The following is a 19,730-nucleotide window of genomic DNA, read 5'->3' as shown; positions in this document are numbered from 1 at the left end:
TGAGAGTGTTATTGTGCTAATGGGGATGTAAAGAAACGCCTCTAAATGTTTCTTAGACTTCTTTCTTTACCTTTACTTTCCTATTTTGTGTTCCAAAAGTCCTATAATTATCATTGTGTAATTGGAGACCAGTAATAACGTTCAAGCCATGAAGTGTTGATTTTAATTTCATTTTTCAAACAGTATACGTGATCTTAAGAAAAGCAAACCTCCTTTGATCCTCAGTTTCCTCACTTACTACATTATTACATTAATACTTATATCATAATATTGTTATGAGATATCTTTGACATGTGTCTAGTGCTTAATTGGTACAATATACTATTTTCTCTCTTTCTCTAATACACACACATATATATATATATATATATATACACACACATATATGTATACACACACACACACACACACACACACACACACACACACATATGGGGCTTTCTAGGTGTCCAGGTGGCTCAATGGTAAAGAATCCACCTGCCAATGCAGGAGCCACAGAGATGCTAGATTGACCCCTGAATCAGAAAGATCCCCTAGAGTAGGAAATGGCAACCCACTCCAGTATTCTTGTCTAGGAAATCCCATGGACAGAGGAGCCTAGCAGGCTACAGTCTAAGGGTCACAAAGAGTCAGACACGACTGAGCGACTGAGCACACACACACATACATACATATATATATTTCCCCTGAGTGAACTTACTTAATTAACGTGTGATCTCCTTATACACTAATGCATTCCCAATGGTGAAAGTCTGCTTCCTGAGTTTCAAACTTACATTTCAAGTGTCCATGAATTATACTTCCCCTAAATGTTCCATCTGTGCCAGGCTGGATGAAGCACAAGCTGGAATCAAGATTGTGTCCTAGTTGCTCAAACGTGTCTGACTCTTTGCGACCTCATGGACTGTAGCCCACCAGGCTCCTCTGTCCATGGAGATTATCCAGGCAAGAGTACTGGAGTGGGTTGCCAGGCTCTTCTCCAAGGGATCTTCCCAACCCAGGGATCAAACCCAGGTCTTCCACCCTGCAGGCAGATTCTTTACCTGGGAAGAAGAATTCTGAGCCACCTGGGAAGCCCTGGAATCAAGATTACTGGGAGAAATATCAATAACCTCAGATATGCAGATAACACCACCCTTATGGCAGAAAGCAAAGAGGAACTAAAGAGCCTCTTGATGAAGGTAAAAGAGGAGAGTGAAAAAACTGGCTGAAAACTCAACATTCAAAAAAAGGTCATGACATCCAGTCCCATCAATTCATAGCAAATAAATGGGAAAACAATGAAAACAAAGACAGACTTTATTTTCTTGGGCTCCAAAAACACTGCAGATGGTGACTGCAGCCATGAAATTAAAAGACACTTGCTCCTTGGAAAAAAAGCTATGACAAACTTAGATGGCATATTAAAAAGCAGAGATATTACTTTGCCAACAAAGGTCTGTCTAGTCAAATCTATGCTTTTTCCAGTAGTCATGTGTGGATGTGAGAGTTGGGCTGTAAAGAAGGCTGAGTGCTGAAGAATCGATGCTTTTGAACTGTAGGGTTGGAGAAGACTCTTGAGAGTCCCTTGGACTGCAAGGAGATCCAACCAGTTCATCCTAAAGGAAACCAATCCTGAATATTCATTGGAAGGACAGATGCTAAGGATGGAGCTCCAATACTTAAGTCACCTGATGCGAAGAGCCAACTCACTGGAAACTACATTAATGCTGGGAAAGAGTGAAGGCAGGAGGAGAAGAGGACAACAGAGGATGAGATGGTTGGATGGCATCACTGACTGAATGCACCTGAGTTTGAGCAAGCTACAGGAGATGGTGAAGGGCAGGGAAGGCTGGAGTGCTGCAGTCCATGGGGTCGCAAAGAGTCAGACAGAACTGAGTGACTGAGCAACAACAGATGTTCCATGGTTACCTGAAATCCAAAATTTGCTATTTATTTCTCCCAGACCACTTATATTCCTATAGGCTAACTGTCAGCTTTATTAACATTTTTCACTGCCACAAATATGCTGCACTAACATGCCTCCAAGTCTAGCATGTCAATCTTCTATCTTTGTCTTACCAGTAAACTCAAAACGGTTCATATGCCATTTCCTCTTTGATGCTTGCCATGTACATCATGGCAGACATCCTATTCCATGTAAGTTTTCATATTTTCAATGATTATTTAACAGACATTTTCAAAAATCACTTCAGATTTTCACACAAAGAACCCCTATCAAACCAAACCAAAATATAACAAACAAACAAATATGCTTTTATATTCAAGAGATCTGTTCAGGTATTCTTCCTAGACTATGCTTTAAATTCTATCTTCAAATATCTCCATATGCCAGTTGACTTTCCTATATTTGGATTTTCCCTCTTTCCACAGTCTCACAGATAGAGTTTTTTCTTAGTCCTATTTTACCCTTGGACAGGCTTCTGAGTTACCCAGCTCCACACTGTGTCCAGGCTCAGATTGTACACCTGCAGCAGAGATTGCTAGGGCTCTAAATAGAAATCAGGCTCCATGTTTTGTGGCAAGGATGAATATTTATTGGGGAATGTCTTAAAATTACTTCTTTACACATCATTGTTTCCATTAAACTTAATTTTCTTAAGTGGCAGTGGGTAGCTCTTCGGCATGTTTTTTTCCAGTAATTATGATATCGGAGACTGGTGGGCTACAGTCCATGTGGTCGCAAAGAGTCTGACACAACTGAGTGACCAATGCTTTCATTGTAATGACAATGTCAATTATGTCATGATGCTTCAATGGTAACCTTTAAAACAGTGACTGAATGAAAGAAAATGAGTAAAACTCATACACTACTTTAACTATAACTATTCTGGCCATAGATATTCTTGTTCAGTTCTCACCTTTACACAGGAAGGCCAGTTATACACCCACCTGCCTTGCCTAAGGCCAGCAGGCTCAATTCCATCCAACACAGACTTTCCACTCTAAAACATAAAGAGTGTGGAGTGAGTGTGTGCATGCTCAGTCATGTCCAACTCTTGGCAACCCCATGGACTGTAGCCCACAAGGCTCCTTTACCCATGGGATTTCCCCAGGCAAGAATACTGGGATGGGTTGCTATTTCCTGCTCCAGGGGATCTTCCCCACCCAGGGATAGAACCACACACACACACACACACACACACACACACACACACACACACACACACACACACATATGAAACATAAAAAGAAAACAGTCAGGAGATGTTGAAGATATGATACACATGTAATAACCAGCAGCTACCACATTCTTTCCATTATTTTTTTTTTTCATTTAGACTGTTTTGTTTTACTCGTCATTTTCTAAAACACTATGATACATTTAAGTGTAGAGATTTTTTTTTTTAATTTTATTCAATTCTATCTGCCATTTATTGAGGTTTTTAACCTGTGACTTATGTCCTTTTCTAGCTCTAGGAAACCAATCATTATTTCTTCAAATAATATCCTTCTATCATCTCATTTCTTCAGTGAGTTTTTAATCTCTTTTAATCACATGTTGACCCTTATGAATATATCCTCTGTTTCTTAAGTTTTATTTGATATTTTCCAACTCATCTGTTTGTGTAGCAATCTAGCAATTTTCAATAAGGCAGTCTTTTACTTTACCAATTTTCTCTTTAAGCAAGTGTAATTTACTATTCAACCCCTGAAGAAATTTACACAGGACTGTAGGCCTGGGTACAAACCCTGAGTAAACTACTCAAATTCTCTGAGCTTCAGTTTCTTTCTCTTTAAAATAAAGGCAATTATAGTATCAACTTTGTGGTACCATTTTGTGTTAGTAATTGTAAAGTATGTAAGTATATATATATATATATGTATTTCTTTTATTTCTTCCTACCTATATAATTATCTGGGCTTTCCTGGTAGCTTAGCTGGTAAAGAATCCACCTGCAATGTGGGAGACCCTCGTTCGATTTCCAGGTCAGGAAGATCCTCTGGAGAAGGGATAGGCCACTCACTCTAGTATTCTTAGGCTTCCCTGGTGACTCCAGACAGTAAAGAATCTGTCTGCAATGTGGGAGGCCTGGGTTTAATTCCTGGATTGGGAAGATCCCCTGGAGGAGGGCATGAAAACCCTCCCTAGTATTCTTGTCTGGAGAATCCCCATGGACAGAGGAGCCTGGTGGGCTGCAGTCCATGGGTTCGCAAAGAGTCAGACAGGACTGGGCAATTAAAGACAGCACAGCATATAACTATCTAGAATTTCAACTCCCCATATCTTCTTTCTTCCTTTTTTTTTTTCATTGCATCCCTTGGAAAGAAAATATTTTTTCATCTACAGTATTCACCTTCATCTTAAACATCACTGCCACATATATGTCACTATTTTACACACAGTTCATCTATATCTCAGATCTAAAAAAAATCTGGCATTCATAGTTATTTTCTCATGATGAAGTTTACATGTCTCAGTCAGGACAATCATTATTTAGACTTATTTCTACTTATTTATTGAAGTAGGAAATGGCAAACCACTCCAGTATTCTTGCTTGGAAAATTTCATGGGTAGAGGAACCTGGTAGGCTACAGTCCATGGGGCTGCAAAGAGTGAGACATGACTGCGTGACTGAGCACGCACACACTGCTGATTTATATTTCTCATATATCTTTACCCAAGCACTTCACTTGTTTGAATGTATGTACTCAGAGTTCAACAAATGTCCCACACACATTCTGCTCTTTATTTATTTATCTTGTTCATTAACTTGATCATTTACTTATTTATGCAGTCATTATTTATGATTTCATATTTTATTAAAGATGTGAATTCAAAGATGAATAAGTCATGATCTCTGCTACATGCTGAAAGTCACAGACATGCAGCAATGTTAATATAATAATTTTAGTACAGAGTAATAGGTACTGTAAAAAACCTTATGCTTCTTTTTAGTAAAGAAATTTTTCATACATATGAGCAATACAAAGAGTAATACAACAAATAACCCTTTTAACTACCACTCTGAATTAGCAAACATTAACATTTTGCCACATTTGTTTCAAAACTTAACATTTTGTAATCAAATCAGTTTGGCCCATTTGATTAGTCACTAGAAATAGCTATCCTTCTAATTCCCAAGACATTAGAAAATTTTTCTTTTATGTGTGCTACTGTAAAATATGGAAGAGCCTCTTCATAATTTAGCTAACTTCATACAGTAAGCTAAGACCAACTATAAGTAATAATGACATTTTTTAGTGGCAGTTTGGTGATAGCTAAGACCATAAGAATGACTTCTCTAGGTCGGTTCTAACTCATCTACATCATTAGAAATTTCCAAGATTGAATGGCTCCTCACATACACTGCATCTTCTAAGCACTATTGTATTTCTTGCTCAACAGTTAAACCCTTTCAGAATGAATGATACAATGAATTTATTTCCTTCAGTAGAGAATTCCTTTCCCTATCTCCAATAATGTGTTCTGCCTCCAATGAGCCTGACATATGGCTAACTATTTAAAAATAAAATAACATGTTCCTAGGGTTTGGAATCAGTCCACTTCAAACAACACCATATTTGCTATATCATCAACTTTCCTCTAGTAAGCAACAAAATAAAGATTAAGTTTTCATATCCTTCCTGTTTTTAGCTCAGTTTTCTTTACCAACTCTTAGCAGTTTTTTTTATCTAAATGCACAAAATCCAGACATTCATATACATGCATTCACAGATACTATGATGGTAGAAAAAATAAAAATAAAAAAAGTATATTTTAGTCAAGGTACTTTCTAAATCAAAATAGTAGTGTAGTTTATTTCCTAAATAGGATGCTTAACTACATAATCTGAAGCATCACATTTACTAGGTTGAATCATTTGAAATTAAGATACTGACTTTTATCTTTTTTTCTTTTATGTAAACATGATGGTTAATTTCATGTGTCAACTTGACTGGGCTAAGTGATACATAGATTAAACATTATTTCTGGGTATGAGGGTGAAGGTGTCTCCAGAGATTAGCATTTGAATCCTGGACTCAATAAAATAGATTGCTTTTTCCCAATGTGGTGGGTAGCATCTAACTTGTTAAAGGCCTAAACAGAACAAAGAGATGAAGTTAGGAGGAATTCATCCCTTTTGTTTGCAGCCTTCCTGCTTGAGCTGGAAGGCTAGTCTTCTCCTGCCCTTAGGCTGTGTGTTTTCTTTGTTCTCAGGCATTTGGACTTAGATTGGAATTATACCATCAGTTTTCCTGGGGCTCCAGCTTGCAAACAGCGTATATTGGAGGGCTGACTATGAGACTTGAGCATCCCAGGGTTTTGTTATCCATGGGTAGGTCCTAGAACCAATTCTCTGAGAATATTGAGGGATCAACTCAGTGTGTATGTGTGTGTGTGTGTGCCTGCACATGTATGTCTGTGGTGTGCTTCTCTGGAGAACCTTGATAAATACAATGGCCAAATGTGGCCATTTTCATATAATTTAATCTAAGAATTGAAGTACTTCGCTGTATTCAGGATTTCTTGAGAACAAAATTTGGAATATGGTTTGTTTCTGAAAAAAAATATGAGGGAACCAGTCTATCCAGAAAGGAATTAATATGTACTCTCTCAGAAAATGGAATATACATTTAATATTTTGAATGAATGATTTTATTACATCAAAACTTCAGTCATGTCCTCATCAGGATTTTGTTACAGGCAAACATACAAGATATTATAGTAAAAGTACACCTCAATATGTAAAATGATATAGTAGATTTAAAATATATAAAAATCAATATAGTAACATTTAAAAGCAGAGCAAATGCCTAAGTGGACCAAAATGAAATTCAAACACAACACAATAAATGGAGACTAAAGCCATAAATCTACAGGGTTTCTAAGAGGGTAAGAATTTAAAACCTGAATGCTTTGAGTGAAAGAACTCAAGCCAGACACATTTAAGACCAAAAAGTTTTCGAAACTGCATAAACATTATTAAAAGGCAAGCAATAAACTAGAAGATATTTGTAATGATAAAACAAAGAAAATGGTAAGCACTAGAATATATAAATAGCTTCTAGAAATCAAGAGTAAGGAGCAAGCAGGTATTTCATTGAAGTGGATCCATTTGAAGCCAATGGATATATGAAAATATGTTTGACTTGACTAATAATAAAAGACATGGCAATTAAAGTTGTTAATGCACATCCAACAAAAGAGGCAAATATAAAATTTCTCATAGGTATTCTCTATAAAGATTGAAGGAAACTGAACCTTGCCTACACTTCAAGTACTAGTTGCTGCTGCTGCTGCTAAGTCACTTCAGTTGTGTCGGACTCTGTGTGACCCCATAGATGTCAACTCATCAGGCCTCTCTGTCCCTGGGATTCTCCAGGCAAGATGCTGAAGTGAGTCAAGTACTAGTGGAAATTTGAAAAAAAAAAAATTTGGAAGACACTTCTGCCAAATTTACTAGACATTTAAAATATGCTTACTCGGCAATTCTACTTCTAATTAGACATTTCCATATGCACACAGGAAACATATACATGTGTGTTAATGTCAGAAACAATCTTAGAATATAAAACTAACAATGTATGCTGATATGCAGAATATTTATTATATGACAGCTAAAAATGATTATGCTATATTTAGATAGATAACATTTTTATCAAAGAAAATACATTTTAAAAGGTCGGTTTTGAGGGAGAAAAGGACATTAAAGAACTTTTGTTATCATCTACATAAATTTTAAAACACTGATAATGTTGTATAAATTTTACATATATATCCTATATGAAATAAAATATATAAAACATACATTAAAGTGTTAACTCTATTGATGGCAATGGTTTCTTCCAGTAGGAGCAAAACTAATAGGATTTCAAGAAAGTAAAGGGAAAGTTGAGTTGTATTTCTATATATATTCGAAAGGTATTAACAAATATTATGCTTTATGCTCTTTCCTTTTTATATGCATTTGTTTTTCATTTTTTCAAACTACACATTTGCTTATGTGTTTTTTAAAGTTTTTCCTAATGTCTTTATCTTATTTTACTTATATTTCCCTCAATTGACTCGTCATTTGAGATTCTGTGACATTTATATTTCTTGCCATGTCCCTTTGATTTAATTTTAATTTTCTCCTGTCTATGAGTTTTTCAATTTTCTTGAGTATACATAGTTAATGTTATTAAATTTTATTTTCTGTTTTCTTTTAGTTTTTTTTTAATTTAAGTCTTTATTGGATTTCATCTTAAAATATCAGGAGAGAAAAATAAAACTTTGGATAGTTTTCAAATTAGTCACATACTAGGGCTTATATTCATAAGTTTTGAGAAAGATTGCTTATAATAAATGACTTAAATTATATCCTAAAGAAAGAGACAGAGAGTACATAAAAATTGACAACATGTGACTTTTCTAATTAGAAAGGAAATATTCAAGTTACTCTTTAGCATATATGTATACAATGAATAATTCTACAGAATGCTTTTAAAAACATTTCATAAATAAATCAGGACATTCCTTTATGTAGTCTAATTAATAGAGATATAGAAAGACTTCCAAATTATATTCTATCTACCATTTACATTTTTAAGTAGTCCCAGGAGTATATTTTATTTTTTATAAATTTCAAACTGTACATAACCTTTTTTGTTTGTTTTCTTTCATTAAGCCAGTGGAACTATTTTCCTTGTGTCCAAATATTTGCATAACATCTTATTTTTACTCACCACTTTACAACTATAGTACAAAAGTAAAAACTATTTGGGGGGGTTAATCATAATGAATTTCTTATCAGTATAACTACATTTTAAAGAATTCAAAAAGCACAATATGATTAACTCTTTATGTATACTATCAATAGAACAGAGTCAGTGTTTAATCTTGGATTCTGGCAAAATATCAATATCAAGTTAATCAAATCACTATTTGAACCATAAATCAAATACAACTACCAGTTGCATCTCCTTATGTTTTCCCATTTAGGTTCTTACGGTTTTCACATTTCCTTTCAAACTTAAAGGTGTTATCTTGGCTTTTCTCACTGTATTTTTCTATAATGTCCCCTGAAATCATATGCGGAATATTATCTCAGAACATGTGCTGTAGTACTCTCTCAAAATAGCTTTGCTAAATCTTAATTTTAAACTAATCCCATATGCTCTCCACAGTGCATCCATATTAAACACATTCTAGCTAACCATGTGACTTAAAATAGATTTGTCTCTTTGAAAAAGATATCCTTCACTTTTGTTTTCTAGTCACAAACACCGTTACCCTAGATCTTGATGACACCTCTAAAATTTTCATCTTGTTTTAAAATTTGCAATTCTCTTTTTAACTCACAATTAATATTTCTGGCCCTCCTTCTTTATTTTTCACTACTAAAACTCTTGTACTTCTTTTATTCCATGCATCTATAGTATCTGTTAAAGTTTTCTTGATCTTGGTATGTCTCACTTTTCTCTTCAAATATATGTTTCCAATCTCACTACACAATCCATATTTTCTTAGGAGTTAACTTTTTTGACAGCAAAATTCATAAAATCCAGTATTATTTATAATATCATCTAATACACTACTTATAATTTTTCCTTTCTGAAAACGTCAACCAAAGAAGAGATGAAAATGCCACATGGATTTCAAATTTTTTCAATCCATAAACAAGACTTCAAAGCTTGGCGCAACATCTATTCCCACACAAATCAACAAAACACTGGTTATTTTCAATAAGAGGGATGAGTCTCCAGTTCTTCAGCCTTGTGTTTCAGGTGTCTATTCTCCATATTAGTAGCAGATCTATCCTTCTGAAACAGAAGACTGACTATGCCAGTGCTTGTAAATACATATATAGGACCAGAAAGCACTCCATATACATCTTTTCAGGATCTCAAGTATTACTTTGCATTGTTTATAGTACGTATTTCTAAGCCATTCCTAAAATACCACACAAGAATTGAAATCAACACTGTCCAATTATAGGTCTTGGGCATAGTCATAGTTAAATCACTGTATGTATAAAATGGTGTCACTAACAATAATCCTCTTCATAGCGAATAGTAACAGTTCTATTTGTGTCAACACCTCTTTTGTGTGACTGGCACCGAGTATTTTTGAGGAATTCAATGACTGCATCAGTTTGGAATTGCCAGAACTAAAGATGGAAGTTGTTAGATAAAGAAAGAATGGGATAATGGAAGATAGAAGTCACACAGAAGATAATGGATTAAAGTCATAAAGAAACTAAAGAAATTTAATATTACTTTAGTTGATGAGGAGCTGTGAACATTTTCTAAACATGTAGTGACATTATTAGCTTTATATTTTAGACAACAATACTTTCAAGGGAAAGCACACATGGTGGAATGAAGAAGGGAGAGTTTAAATGCAGATTGCTCACAATGGATATGATAAAAGCTTGAACGAAGAGGATAATGCCAGATGACCAAATTGTGTGAACTGTGTATAAATAAATGCAAGGAACCTGAAAAGAAAGTAAAAATTATACTGTAATTACAGTAAAGCACAGGCAACTTGAAAGTTTTTGATTTCTTATAAACTTTACATTGTCCTCAGATATGTTGTTAATATTATTTATTATATAGTTTACCTCTATCCATTTCACATAACTATAAATTAACTGCTACCAGAAAATAATTCATTTGCACATAAGTCACATTTCTCGTCCTCTGAAATTAAGAAACAATAAATGCATTTAGGAATTTAAGAGCCAAACAATAGATTGGGAATAACCATGAAATCTGTGGGTCCTGGGATCAGGTTAGTGGCTATCCCATCTGCCTGAAGTACAGCTAGAGAGGTGGTATAAGCTCATACTCACCTAGGGAATGAGCACCAGGTGTTCCACGAGAGTAGGATCCCTGATAGGCTTGTTCTTAGCCTAGCTGATATTTGAGATCATGTCCTCCCAAACTTAGTACCAAATAAGGAATAACAACCAGAAAGACGAAGAAAATAAAAGTCCATGCCAAAAGTCCCTGACATTTGTCCCCAGGTTTAACCTTATTCTCTGTCTCGGATGGATCTAGACAACTGTAGAACTTTTGCTGGCCTGGAGCCTACCTCTGTAGTATTACTGCCGAGTGGAGCGGAGCAGTTGGCACAGAGAGGATGAGATACTCCAAAAGAAAGAAATCAGAAGACACTGAGAAGCATACAATCAATTCCTTCTTAAAGCACTTCTTCATTAGGAGGAAATGAGTGAAATGAGGGACAGTAGGAGAATAATTCATCTTTGTATTTCTGGGAAGAAGATATGTGGTTTCCCCTATATCAAGTGGTTTTCAATCAGGAGTCACCACCCAGCTACTGACATTCGTTTTCTGCAACAGTAACTGTTGAACATCCTCCCATAGAGAGCTGTTGTTCAGTTGCTAAATCATACACAACTCTTTGCAATACCATGGACTGTGCACACCAGGCTCTTCTATCCTCCATTATCTCTCAGAGTTTGCCCAAACTCATGTCCATTCCAACCATCTTACCCTTTGCCATCCCCTTCTCCTTTTGCCTTCAGTCTTTCCCAGCATCAGGGTATTTTCCAATGAGTTGTCACTTCACATCAAGTAGCCAAAGTAATAGAGCTTCAGTTCATCATCAGTCCTTTGAATAAATTTTCAGTGTTGATTTCCTTTAGGATTGACTGGTTTGATGTCCTTGCTCTTCAAGGGACTCTCAAGATACTTCTCCAGCACCACATGTAAAAGGCATTAATTCTTCAGCATTCTTTGTGGTCCAACTCCCATATCCATACATGACTACTGGAAAAAAAACACAGCTTTGACTATATGGACTTTTGTCAGCAAAATGATGTCTCTACGCTGTCTGAGTTTGTCATCCTGAGCAAAATGTTAATGGTAACTCCACAAAGAAACATCACTGGAACCTAACTCTTGAAGGGCCCTTTAGTCTCATTAAAAACACAAACTCTTTATTTTCTTTGTAAATATTATATATATAACACTAATTTTTTTCCTTTATTCAGTGACATGTTTGAACTCTCTTCTGTGAACTGGATGTGTTATTGAAGATGTTAAAAAATCTTGTCGTCTATTTACTTACAGAAGTGTTTTTTATTATATATTTACAACTAGGGTCATTTTAGGCACATGTTAAAATAGTAAAAAATGTGCTTCTAAGATGTGGAAGTTTTAAATATCAGCTGAACAGAGCATAGAATGAAACCTAAAAGAATGAAAAGAACAAATTCTCAAACTGAACTTGATTATAGACGACGTTATACAGTCATTTAAAATACCCAGCTCATCATGATGAGTAAGAATAAGTACTTTGGAATTTTCTCTGATTTGTTCTGCTCTTCAAGTGACTGAAATAAGGTTATATTGCATATCTGTTATTAAACCTATATCAAACAAGAAGAGTCAGCAGTTTTGAAGGTAATAATAATCTTAAAAATCCTGTTAAGAATTAATCTCCTCTAATGAGTACAGCCAAAATAGTTGGCTAAACTAAATTAAATATTTGTTTCTATTGTTATTCAGTTGCTAAGTCATATTCAACTCTTTCCAACCCTATGGACTGCAGCATGCTGGATTTCCTATATTTTACTGTCTTCCAGAGTTTGCTCAAATTCATGTCCATTGACTCAGTGCTGCCATCCAACATTTCTTCCTCTGTTGGCCCCTTCTCCTCCTTCCCTCAATCTTTCCCAGCATCACAGTCTTTTCCAATGAGTCAGCTCTTTACATCAGGTGGCCGAAGTATTGGAGCTTTACCTTCAGCAACAGTCCCTCCAATGAATGTGAAAGTTGCTCAGTCGTGTCCGACTCTTTGCTACCACATGGACTATACAGTCCGTGGAATTCACCAGACCAGAATACTGGAGTGGGTAGCCTTTCCCTTCTCCAGGGGATCTTCCCAATCCAGGGATAGAACCCACGTCTCCCGCATTGTAGGTGGATTCTTTACCAGCTGAGCCACAAGGAAAGTCCAAGAATACTGGTATGGGTAGCCTATCCCTTCTTCAGCAGATCTTCCCAACCCAGGAATCAAACAGCGGTCTCCTGCATTGCAGGCAGATTCTTTACCAACTGAGCTATCAGGGAAGCCCCAATATTCCAATGAATATTCAGGGTTGATTTCCTTTAGGATTTCCTGGTTTGATCTCCTTGCAGTCCAAGGGACTCTCAAGAGCCTTCTCCAACTTCACAATTTGAAAGCATCAGTTCTTTGATGCTCGGCCTTCTTTATGGTCCAACTGTGGCATCTGTTCATGACTACTGGAAAAACCACAGCTTTGACTATACAGACCTTTGTCGGCAAAATGATAGCTCCGCTATTTAATATGCTGTCTAGGTTTGTCATAGCTTTTCTTTCAGGGAGAAAGCTTCTTTTAATTTTGTGGCTGCTGTCAAAATCCACAGTGATTTTGGAGCCCAAGAAATTAAAATATGTCACAATTTCCACTTTTTTCCATCTATTTGCCATGAAGTGATGGGATCAGATGCCATCATCTTAGTGTTCTGAATGTTATGCGTTAAGCCAGTTTTTTCACTTTCTTCTTTCACCCTCATCGAGAGGCTTTTTTGTTCCTCTTTGTTTTCTGCTATTAGAATGGTGTCATCATTTCTTTTACTCCTGTTAAACTTTCCAGTGTATTTGAGAACTTCCTTGTTTTTGTCTTGAAATTGATGTGCCTTTTAAATACCTTCTGGTATTGGAGAAGAATCCTCCACATCCAAACTAAAAATCTTTACTAATCTGTGTTTTAAAAATCTTTACTAATCTTTACTATCAAAAGTACTATTGATATTGCCTTCCTTCATAACCAGAATCTAAGATAATTTTTAGATGATTTGAAATTAAAATGCCTACTAATATTTAAGATTTTGAAGAAAATTAATACATGTCATATTGTGAGAGTCAGAGATTTTTACAATTTGGTATATAATAAAGAGAGCTAAGTCTAAAATATATTTAGCATATAACAAGTAAAGAAAACACCTTTATAGCTTAATGAGAAAGTTCTCTACTCAACAAATGAAAGCTGTTTACCAAAAACTCCAACTATGAAAGAAGAAAAATAATGAAAAGTCACAAAGATAAAATAATGTGAAAAGCACTAAGAAAATAGATGTTTAAAAATTTCCTAATAAACTTAGAAATAAGTTAAAACATAAGTATATAATTCAAACTTGGTTATCTGAAAAAACACTAAAATTTCTATAATCTTGAATATTTTACCTTCACTGTACTATACATCTTTAAGATTATATACCAAATAATTTGGAAAATAATATTAAAGGTAAATATGTTTATAATTATTTAATATATATGCATGTGTGTGGCATATCATTAAATTTACCTGGCAGCAGATGGAAAATTGATAAGTTCTAAATAATAACTATTTTGGTAAAACATGGATTAAAAAATGTAGTATTAAAATAATGAAACTAATGCAGTTTCTTCTATTTAAAGATTACTTATTTACTGTTAAGATATAAAGTTACTATTCCTCAGATTCTGGCTAATTAATCAGTTAAGACACATACAAAAAGCTAATAAATAGTTTCAAAAAATTCTGTGGATTAAACAAATGCTACATTTATATACCCACACATATCATATATTTTAAAATATCTAAATTAGAGAAGTGAGGATGGCATCAAAGTGTCCATCAATATAATATTCCTAAATGTAATATTATCAAATGCCTTCAAGTAATATAATCAGATATGTGCCGTTTATGTCTCAACTCTCTTAAGACTAAATTTCTCTTTTTATCTGCTATGGGATTTTATCACCTGCAGGGGGATAGTACCAATGTAACTGTTATGATCCAATGTTTATTTTTGCTATAGCACTAAACATTATATTGAAGAATGTGTAAGACTCATTTTTATTTCTGTCTCCATTCTGAGTTCATCATTAGAAATGACAATGGGTATCTACACTTCCAAAATCATAATAGAAGTTGCTCATAATCTATATAATTTTTATACAAAAAAGTTCCATGTATGCTTCTATGACAAGAAAATTAGAAAGAAGTAAAACAGCACCATTTTTGTAAAAATAAATCATTTTTAGCAATTTAATTTTCTGTGATACAACAGAAAGCCTGAGAGACTGAAGGGGAAAAAATAGATTTAATCCATCTAGATGTGTTTGTTTTGAGTTTCATCGATTGGACATCTCTGGTAATTAAATTCCTCAGTTGAATACCACTGATGCAGTCACTAATGGACAAGGTCTGCTGATGTGCTGGGTCAACTGGTCCATCTGGATATTCTTAACTAGTTTCCATCAGTTTTCTCAGTGGGGATTTTTGTTTATTATGTGGTTTCTACTTACGTAAGAGATTTAAAATATTCTTCAAATGTTCATATTTAGAAAATCTTCACAACTTCAGATTTGATAAATGTAATTTCAAAGGTAATTTATAATTGGAAATGTAATTTTAATTTATTCCACAATCATAAGAGAATTACTTTATATCAATGTATGACTCTATGGTCCTACCGTAGTCTTGGCTTCCTAAAGCAATTCAATATTTCTAGATTATTAGAAATATCAGTATAACCCAAGGTGTCTAAAGAACTACCACCTCTTATCATTATTAACTGTATTTAAACTAAAAAAATAAAATAGTGTGCCCATTTCTCCCACCCTCCACCTCTGTCAGCCACCAATCTATTCTCTGTATTTATGAACTTCTTTGGAATTTTATTTGTTTGTTTTTATATTTCACATATAAGTGATATTATATTGCATTTGTCTTCCTCTTTCTGACTTATTTCACTTAGCATAATGCCCCTGAGATCTATCCATGTTGCCACAAATGGCAAGATTTTACTGTTTTTATGGCTGAAAGATATCCCATTTTGTGTGTGTGTGTGTGTGTGACAGTTTCTGTACCCATTTATCCATCAATAGACATGGATTATTTTCATATATTGACTATTATAAAAAACTTCTATAATAAACAGGTGAATGCAGCTATATTTTTGACATCCTATTTTTATTTCCTTTGGATACATACCTAGAACTGAAACTGATGGATCATATGGTACTTATATTTTATAATATTCTGAGGAACATTTCATACCTTACCAAATTGGTTACACTAGATTACATTCCCACCAACAGTGCACAAGTGTTCCCTTTTCTTCACATTCTCACTAATACTTATTATTTTTGTCTTTTTGACAATAGCTCTTCTAAAAGGAGTAAGGTGATACAACATTTGTAATTTTTATTTGCATTTCCCTGACGATTAGTGATATTGAGCATCTCTTCATGTACTTACTGGCTATCTATGTTTTCTTTGGTCTTCCCTGGTGACTCAGATGGTAAAGAATTTGCCTGCAAAGCTGGAGACCCAGGTTCAATCCCTGGGTTGGGAAGACCCCTTGGAGGAGGGAATAACAACCCACTACAGTATTCTGATGTAGAGAATTCCAATAACACTGGTCAAAGCAAACACTCTCTTCCAACAACACAAGAGAAGACTTTGGTCAATACCAAAATAGGATTGATTATATTCTTTGCAGCCAAAGATGGAGAAACTCTATATAGTCAGCAAAAACAAGTTTGGGAGCTGACTGTGGCTCAGATTATGAATGTATTATTGCCAAATTCTGACTGAAATTGAAGAAAGTAGGGAAAAACACTAGACCATTAAGGTATGACCTAAATCAAATCCTTACAATTATACAGTGTAAGTAACAAATAGATTCAGGGGAGTAGATCTGATAGACAGATTGCCTGAAGAATTACGGGCTGAGGTTTGTGACATTGTACAGGAGGCAGTGAGCAAGACCATCCCCAAGAAAAGACAAAATGGTTGTCCGAGGAGGCCTTACAAATAGCTGAGAAAAGAAGAGAAGTGAAAGACAAAGGAGAAAAGGAAACATATACCCATCTGAATGCAGAGTTCCAAAGAATAGGAAGGAGAGATAAGAAAGCCTTCCTCAGCAATCAATGCAAAGAAATAGAGGAAAACAATAGAATGGGAAAGACTAGAGATATCTTCAAGAAAATTAGAGATATTAAGGGAACATTTCATGCAAGAAGGACTCAGTAAAGGACAGAAATTGTATGAGCTTAACAAAATAAGAAGATATTAAGAAGAGGTGGCAAGAATACAAAGAAGAACTATACAAAAACGATCTTCATGACCCAGATAATCATGATGGTGTGATCACTTAGCTAGAGTCAGACTTCCTGGACTGCAAAGTCAAGTGGGCCTTAGGAAGCATCAGCATGAACAAAGCTAGTGTAGGTGATGGAGTTCCAGTTGAGTTATTTCAAATTCTAAAAGATAATGCTGTGAAAGTGGTGCACTCAATATGCCAGCACATTTGGAAAACCCAAGAGTGGCTACAGGACTGGAAAATGTCAGTTCTAATTCCAACCCCAAAGAAAGGCAGTGCTAAAGAATGCTCCAACTATGGCACAATTACACTCATCTCACATGTTAACAAAGTGATACTTAAATTTCTCCAAGCCAGGCTTCAATAGTATGTGAACTGTGAACTTCCAGACATTCAAGTTGGATTTTAAAAAGGCAGAGGAACCAGAGATCAACTTGTGAACATCCATTGGATCATTGAAAAAAACAGAGAGTTCCAGAAAAGCACCAACTTCTGCTTTGCTGACTATGCCAAAGCCTTTGACTATAAGGATCACAACAAACTGTGGAAAACTCTTAAAGAGATGGGAATACCAGACCACCTGACATACCTCCTGAGAAATCTGTATGCAGGTCAAGAAGCAACAGTTAGAAATGGACATGTAACAACAGACTAGTTCCAAATCAGGAAAGGAGTACAATACTGTATATTGGCATCCTGCTTATTTAACTTATATGCAGAATACATCATGAAAAATGCTGGACTGGATGAAGTACAATCTGGAATCTAGATTGCCAGGAGAAATATCAATAACTTCATATATGCAGATGACACCATCCTTATGGCAGAAAGTGAAGAAGAACTAAAGCGCCTCTTGATGAAAGTGAAATCGAGTGCCATTGTGTGGAGTTCTTTAAATATATTTGGATATTAGCCCCTTATCAAATATATGATCTGCATTTCTCTTTCAGTAGGTATCTTTTCATTTTATTGATGGTTCCCTTGGCTGGACAGAAGTTTTTTAGTCTGATACAGTTCTGCTTGCTTATTTTTGTTAATTTTTTGCTTTTGCTTTTGATGTCAGATTAAATAAAGCATCAACAAGACCTATGTCAAGGACCTTAGCACCTATGTTTTCTTCTAGAGGTTTTATAGTTTCAGGTTTTATGTTCATGTCTTTAATCCACTTTGAATTAATTTTTATATATGTTATAAGACCATGGTCTATTTTCATTCTTTTGCACGTGGCTGTCCAATTTTTACAATATCTTTTATTGAGGAGACCGTGCTCTTCCTCATTGTTTATTCTTGTTTCCTATGTCATAAATTAATTGACCATTTATGTGTGGATTTAATTCTTGGCTCTGTGCTTTGTTCCATTGATCCAGGTGTATGTTTTTATGTCAGTATAATATTTTAGCTACTCTAGCTTTGCAATAGAGACTGAGATCAAAGAGTATGATGCCTCTAGTTTTGCTACTCTTTCACAAGATTGTTTTAGGTATTTGTGGACATTTATGTTTTCACACAAACTTTAGGATTTTTTTTTGTTATATTTTGTGAAAAATGCCATTGGAATTTTGATAGGAGTCACACTAGATTTGCATTTTGTAGAATGTACCATTTAACAATATAGATTTTCCTAATCCATAATCATGAACTATCTTTCCATTTATTCTTGTCTTCCTCTTCATTAATACCTTGCAGCATTCAGTATACAAATTTTTCACCTCCTTGGTTAAATTTATTCATAGTTTCAAAGTGTATTATTTTTGATGCAACTGTAAATGTGATTTTTAAAAATGTCTCTTTCTGACTGTTTGCTATTAGTGTGTACAAATGTAAAAGTTATTTCTACTGAAGTATAGCTGGTATGCATTATTATATAAGTTATAGGTTGCAATATGGTGATTCACAGTTTTTACAGATTATATAACATTTATTGTTATTATAAGATATTTGCTATATTCCTTATGTCGTACAATACATCCTTATAGTTTATTTTATGCCTCATAGCTGGTACCTTCAGGCCCTTATCTTATATTTCCCCAATTCCCTTTCTCCACTGGAAACCACTTGTTTGTTTTTTTAATATATGTGAATCTGCTTCTTTTCTGTTACAGTCACTGGATTATTCTTTTTTTTTTTTTAGATTCCACATATAAGTGATATCATACAGTGTTTATTTTTCTTTGTCTGACATTTCAATTAGCATAATGCCCTCCAAGTCCATTCCTGCTGCTGACAAAATCTCATTCATTTTTATGGTTGTATAGTTTTTCCACTGTGTATTGTCTGTATATATTAATAACTTCAGATATGCAGATGATGCTACCCTTATGGCAGGAAGTGAAGAGGAATTAAAAAGCCTCTTGATGGGGGTAAAAGAGGAGAGTGAAAAAGTGGCTTAAAACTCAACATTCAAGAAACAAAGATCATGGCATCCAGTCCAATCACTTCATGGCAAATAGATGGGGAAACAATGGAAACAGTGACAGACATTATTTTCCTGGGCTCCAAAATCACTGCAGAGACTTCAGCCATGAAATTAAAAGATGTTTGCTCTTTGGAAGAAAAGCTGTAACCAACCTAGACAGTATATTAAAAACCAAAGACTTTACTTTGCCAACAAATATCTGTATAGTCAAAGCTCTGGTTTTTCCAGTAGTCGTGTATGG

This window comes from Giraffa tippelskirchi, chromosome 2 (genome assembly GCF_054371585.1).
Source record: "Giraffa tippelskirchi isolate mGirTip1 chromosome 2, T2T-mGirTip1v1.2.pri, whole genome shotgun sequence".
In the NCBI taxonomy this organism is placed as follows: domain Eukaryota; kingdom Metazoa; phylum Chordata; class Mammalia; order Artiodactyla; family Giraffidae; genus Giraffa; species Giraffa tippelskirchi.
This window is presented reverse-complemented; position numbering follows the sequence as displayed.